Raw genomic sequence first — 6,878 nt, forward strand, 5'->3', positions numbered from 1 at the left:
CAAAAGACAGTCATGTGCATAAAGCTCTAATTCTCGTCATTCGGACAAGACCTATAACATGACAGACACACAGAGTATGCAATTGAAGCATAATCGGTCCATTCCTCAGGCTCTACAGGAAAGACTGCTCTGATACCATAATGTAACACCCTCACTACCAGAATGTCACGCTTCCGGCTGCGCCACTCTGATAGCAAGAAGTATTATGACTACTCTATATACTAAATATTAAAATAGGAGCCTCTGACTCGACACCGTGTCGCTGATTTCTTTGAAAACCGGAAATAAATACTAAATTTAAGGAAATACAAGCAGGCATAGATTCATATACAATACTCCTTACATAATATCTCATAATATAATATACATATAAAATATACAACCCCTATCCCTCTTACAAACTTATAATAACAAAGGCGAGGGAAGAAAATAATCTAATTAATACAACAACATATAAACCAAACGCATTATAACTCTTCATAATGCTTCATCCGGTTCCTGAAAAGGTAAAGCTGTAGGGGGGTGAGAACTTAACCACACGGTCTCACCACGGAGTTTCAAAGTTGTCATAAGAAGATATTCAATAAGAAAACTATTTTTAAATTCAGTGATTATCGTTGCCTTATGAATCCTTTTAAAATCCAATAGCTAATCGTTCAAAACCTTTTCAAAGAAACAATGTTTACTATTTTCAGAAATCCAAAGTCTTTCTTTTCTCATAAGTAAATCTCAATCAAAAACCAACCACGCAATCAAACAACACAATCATTAATTCAGCACCCAAGGTCCATTCTCAAATGTAACACGCCAGAACAAACACAGGCAAGACAGACAAGGAAAGCACAAGTAGGAAGCAGTTACAGCAAATAGTTCAAGTAGCAGTTAAGAACAGTTTAGCAATTAGGCAAACCAAAACAAGTCCAAACCCAAGCAAAGCATACAAATGCATATGATGCATGCCTGTCCTATGGCTGATGAGGCTCATCTGTCGGTTATCCAGCCAACCCGACAAGTCTGAATTGTCCTTAGACTGTCCCCCGACGTGCATCCCCAAGAGTCTATGCATAGTTTTTTCTCAAATAATCAATATTGTTCAATGGGGGTAACATTCCCGGGAATTTATATAGTGCCCGGTCACACTTACGTCGTAGGGTCAACAGAGTATCGAGTTTTCAACCTGGTACACGTGGTGGCAAGCCACGGCACTTAATCCAGGGAACCTCGTTTCTCAGATATTTCAAATTCATAAGCCACATAAGTAATTCATTCATCATTCATCAATTTCTAAGCCATTCTCAATATCATCATCATTCGTCAATCCATATCCCATTTCCAAATTCATTCAAAAATCATATTTCAAATCAATCATCATCATCCTTCTTTCCGTTAATCAATAATCTCAAACCAAAACTTAATTCTTTATTTTCTAAAAAAATCAATCTTAAACATTTAACGTTTAAGAACCAAGTCTTTTTAAACAGTTACTTCAAACAAAACTTCCAATCTTATAAAATTTCGGCAGCATCTCCTCTAAAACTCGGATTCTGCCACCCTTTTCGGGTTCCATCCAAACATTTCTCAAACCTTTCTCAATCACTTTCCAAAATTCAACCAATTTCAGTATCAAAGTATTTTCAAATCAAACCAGCTCAAGTATTAAATTGTTTATAAAACCAGACCGACTCAAAATCAAACCGCTTTAACTTCAAACCAAGAAAAACCACTTTTCATAATAATCAAGTAAATAGCTTTCCAAATCTATTTCTTATCAACCACCGTACTGCACTCAAGCAATCAAGCACCCAATAATCCAGTCCAACAAACCATCACATCCACAAGACAAATATAATCACACAAATATATCTTTTTGCATCAATATCTATTTATCACAACTCTGTAATGTAAATTAAATTTTAAGAAAAACCCCTACCTCGATTAGTTGAATTAACATAGATTAAACGTGGTAACTCCCTTCTCTTTTAATTTTTATGGCAGCAGCAAGCACGCAACTGAAGCAGCAGCATTGTCAATCTCTTATGGCAGTGACGATGGTTTCAGCGAGACAAGGATTCGAATTGGATAAGAATAAAAAACAAACATAGCTCTGGAAGATTCACAACAATTCAAAGACCAGAATTGAATTAAAACAAGAACATGGCAATTAAAAGTGACAAAATAGAACGTGCCAAATAGGTCAGAACCAAGGAGAAGAGCAAACCAGAATCAATGTAATAGGATTCAGAACCAACAGCAATGACAATGACATCAGTTCTCTCGGAGCAAGAACAACAACGATCTCAGCATCAATTATGCCTTTTTCGAACGGTAAACCAGCAACGACTAAAACAGTAATCCATAGTCCTATAATTAAGCCAGGAAGGAACAGAGGAACAAGATAAAAACAGAGCAAGGTTTAAAGCGTTACAGTTTCAAGAATAGGAGAATTGAAATCAGAACAAGGCTGGCGCTATCTTTGACTCTGGTGGCGGTGCACAACTCACCGACGACCAAGGCAGCAACGTAGACAAGGCTTCCCCTCGGCGGTGAGAAGCGGCGGTGGCACGTGGCGGTGGTAACTCCGGCGACGACAAGGCGTGGCGGTGGCTGAACAGCAACGAACGGCGGCGCAACACCTTCCTCTCTCACCTGCGAACTCTTTCTCTCTCACTTGTGAGCTCAACGGCGACGGCCATGGAAGCTTCTGCTCGGCGGGCTCGACGGCGACTGGTACAGTGGCGGCATCTCCCCTTTCTCCACCGTGGGCTCTCTCGTTTCTTTCTCACTCTCCCTCGGTTGGCCCAATCGATAGTAACGGCGACGCGGGTTCAAAACGACGACGCCTCTTCTTCGACACGGCTGGACGGCGACGTGACACGGCGCGGTGAGCGGCGGCGAGGTAGCAGTGTGGTCTTCTCTCTCTTCTCCTTCCTCAGCTCTCCCTCTCTCTTCTCTGTAGGACCTGACGGCGCGGCGGCAGTGACGCTTGCCGGCGCCGCCCTCACTCTCCCATCCCCTTCTCTCGCAGATCCCTCTCCTCTCTTCCCTTTCTGTTTGGCTGAAGTTCATGTGTTAGAGAGGGTGGTTTCTTTTTCTTTTGTTTACTGGGGGGGGGGAAGCGGTTTAGGTTTCATTAGGGATTTTAGAATTAGGGTCCCAATTTGGGAATTAGGGTTAGGGGTGGTTCAGTCATTTCACTAAAATTAGGAGTAATTGAAAATCAAAAATCAACTTTTAATCCATTAATAATATTTGTAAAAATACTATTTAATTATTTATCAATTTATAAATTATTTTTAAATAAAGACTTTAATTCAATAATTAGAGATAATATAATTAATTTTCTTTATTCATAAAAATTAAAATAGATTGAATTCCAAAATCTCAATTCTCTAAATCAATTTATACAAAATTCTTATTATTTTGCAATTACTAAATTTTATAGTTCAAATATAGAAAATTATTCAACAATTATAAAATTAGAGAAAAATTCTAATTTAATTATCTAAACTTAATTTAATTAGCTTTAATTAAATAATTTCTAAAATTAAAGTCTTTAATGAATAATTAAATTGAAATCAATTTAGAATAAGGCTTTTCAAAAGTTTTAGGTCTTACATATTTTATAATAAATAATAAAAAAATTGACATAAAGTTTATCTAAAATTGATATAATAAATAAGAATATAAATAATTAATTTATCATATAATTTCCATTTTCATAAAAGTATAAAACGTCATAAATACTTATGTGATTCTAGAATATATTTTATGTGTGTTGTAAAAGCTTATTTTTATTTAAATTTTAACTATGTGTAAGATTGGTAAAATGTATAATTATTTCATTTGTTAAAAATGTACCATACAGATCTATTGTGCAATAATATATGATAGAGAAATAATTTAGAGTGAATATTCATTATGATTCCGACAATTTTTTCGAAGAATTACTAGAGTTTTAATAAAAAAAATATCGTTCCTTGATTTTTAATTTTATGAATTTGGTTAGTCTTTTTGTCAATGATTTCTTTTTAGAATTAATGGAGCATACTTACGTAATATGTTAAATTACTAATCTTTTTATTAGTTGCTAGCTTGATAGATTTAAAGAAAATTAAATCACCAAAGAAAATATAGACAAAATGCTGTATAGTCTAAACAATTGAAAAAAAAATTGAAATTAACATAGTATTAAACAAGGAAAAAGTATGAAAAAATGCCTCCAACATTTTAAAGAAATTTTTAATTTTGCTCTCAAAACTTTAAACCGTTTTAATTACTTTTGTCTTCGACATTTTCAAACATTTTCAATTTTTCCCATCCTTTTATTAAAACCTTTAATGTTTTTAACAATCATTAGTTGAAACTTCTAACAAACTTGACGTTTTTGTTACCTATATATTTCTACTTTTATTATATATAATGAAGATTTAAAGAGGTTTGCTGTTTGATTATTTTTATCAATTTAATTTTTTAATCTATCTTTTGAAAATTTTTTGTCGTTTTCATCTTTTATAGTTATTTTTATCAGCTCTTTTTGGATAGTTTCTCTAAGTTTTTATTTTTTTTTATTTTTTGTGATTTATTCTTTCAAAAATGATATATTTTCAAGCCAAGTTGAGCCAAGTTCCAAAAAAGGCACCGAACCAAAATATGAATATGATTTTTTCTAAAAAGAAATTTTAAACCCTGAGTTTTTGGGTCTACTCAAGTCAATAACCCTCCTAACTATACTCTTGCATGAAATTGATTTCTTAAAAAAAAATTATTGTGTAGCTTGATGCTTCAAATTTTTTAAAATGGTCTTACTAATAAATGTCTTGAAATACTAATTAAGAATATCATTTTTTAAAATATAAAGTAAAAAATAATTTTTAAAATTCTTATTCTTAACCAGTGTTCTTCTTTAGCAAAATTCTTTCTTAAAATTGTACTATTGTTGTTGTTTTGAATTGTTAAAAAGTTTAATGAAACGCTTGATTCGTACATTTAAAATTTCTAGAGTAAGGTACCCATTACTAAAAATTAAAAATTAGCGATCGATTTAGTGACTAATCTTTTTTGGTATAAAAAAGATCGATTGATCACTATTAGCAACTGATGTTGTTGGTTGTTAAAATCGGTCTCGTTATTCTAATATTTTTTTGTAATGATCAATATGGTCCCTGTCCATTTGTTCGAATGACAACACAATATTTGACTAAAAAATAATCCATTTTGACCATTGACCTTGTCCTCTGTTTGTCAATGAGGTCTTTTTGTTTTTTTGCTATCAAGGATTAACGAAACTTGCTAATGTGTCTCGTTAAGCTACTGAGGTAGAATGTTAAGGTAATGAGGTACATGTTAGATATCCACGTGCATGGCTTATTAGAAAGGACAGAGACCTATTTGTCCTATTCCACGTGAGCACGAACAATGTCATTTTGTTGCTCCCAGAAGATGTTATTAGATGATTCTAGTAGTCTCTCTCCTCTTGTTTCATGTTTGAAACCATAAACCTCCTTGAGTAGTAGCAGAGAGCATGGGAGCATAAGAGATGGGATGAACGATAAAATAGTATAATTTAATTATGATTCAGATTACCACTTCTAATTGGGGAGCAGACCATAAAAATGACATTTCATCCTCTTATGCTACTAGAGTCCCTTCATTTAGAATTGATTTAGGTAGTTTTTTTATTTGCCTACAATTATAAATAACATACAATTCATATATAAACAATGACAAGATTATGAACACAACTTTAAGAGATATAACCATGAACTTGCTTATACCACCGGATCCATGGTAATTATTATAGAATTGGTGTTCTGACTATTTTTCTCTATTCTCTGAACCTGTATAAATAATTATCAATTAAACACTTGAATATTTTATTTACAGAGAATTAAATCCCTCATCAAAATATAAAGTGACACTTAAACTCCCAACCTTTTGATATATAGGACAAATGGAACCCAAAAGTGCTTATTATATCTGTATGGTGTTGGTAGAGCCCATTGATATGTAACATTTTCTTTGCTAGCTCTTCTTTCTTTTTGGTCATAGACTTTTAATTAGGATCTTTATGGGATTTGGAGCAAGTTTTGTAGTAACAGTCTTTTTGGCTATATTTGTTACAGGTGACTTCAAATGTCTTATTGACTTTGTTAGAATGCATCTCTCCATCAACAGTTTTTTACTTCTGGCAAATTTACCGTACGATCAAAATATATATAAAATTCATCAACACTCTTACTGTTAAAATAATCTGATAGTAATAATGGAAAAGTTCAACAAAATTGACAAACAATTACCATCGAATTTTATCACAGGTAATTTTTACACCAACTAATTATTTCACACCATTTATTATCTCATATTGTTTCCTCTCTAAATTCAAAGGTAATAACCTAAATTGCCCTAACTAACGTAAATTAATATAATTAACCTAAATTTAATTCATTTAAAAAATAAAGTCACCTAATTCTCCTAGTTAACCTAATTTCAAAACTAAAGTAACCGAATCTCTAAATTAATTAAACTGTAACTAACCAATTAAGATAAATTAACTTATTAAACTTAAATTATATTAATTACCCTAAATTTTTTAAAATCCTAAAAATTACATGATCTAAAGTAAACAGAACTTTATCAAATTAAAAAATCATAACCCTAATTTATGTATAATTATTCTAAACATAAAATAACTATAAAATTACATGTTAACTTAAAATGTAATTAAAAATAAAAAGTAAAATTAAAATTAAAATTTAGCCTAACCTAGAGGCTAGTGGGGACAACAATGGAGATAGTTGTAACTATAGAAAGGATTTAGAATTTTCAAAAAAGGAAAGAGAAGAAGGAGAAGGAGGAAGACGACAAATCTAGAAAATGGA

General features: G+C 32.4%; 1 long non-coding RNA gene across 1 annotated transcript; it reads right to left on the minus strand.

The window, feature by feature from the left end:
* On the minus strand, positions 1–3,130 carry LOC114925109 (uncharacterized). The gene is made up of 4 exons (XR_011871889.1): positions 2,426–3,130; positions 2,219–2,340; positions 1,931–2,104; positions 1–512 (listed from the first exon to the last, which is right to left on the minus strand). It is a non-coding gene; the product is annotated as an uncharacterized lncRNA (long non-coding RNA).
* Positions 3,131–6,878: the final 3,748 nt, after the last annotated feature.

This window comes from Arachis hypogaea, chromosome 14, assembly GCF_003086295.3.
Source record: "Arachis hypogaea cultivar Tifrunner chromosome 14, arahy.Tifrunner.gnm2.J5K5, whole genome shotgun sequence".
Lineage (NCBI taxonomy): Eukaryota > Viridiplantae > Streptophyta > Magnoliopsida > Fabales > Fabaceae > Arachis > Arachis hypogaea.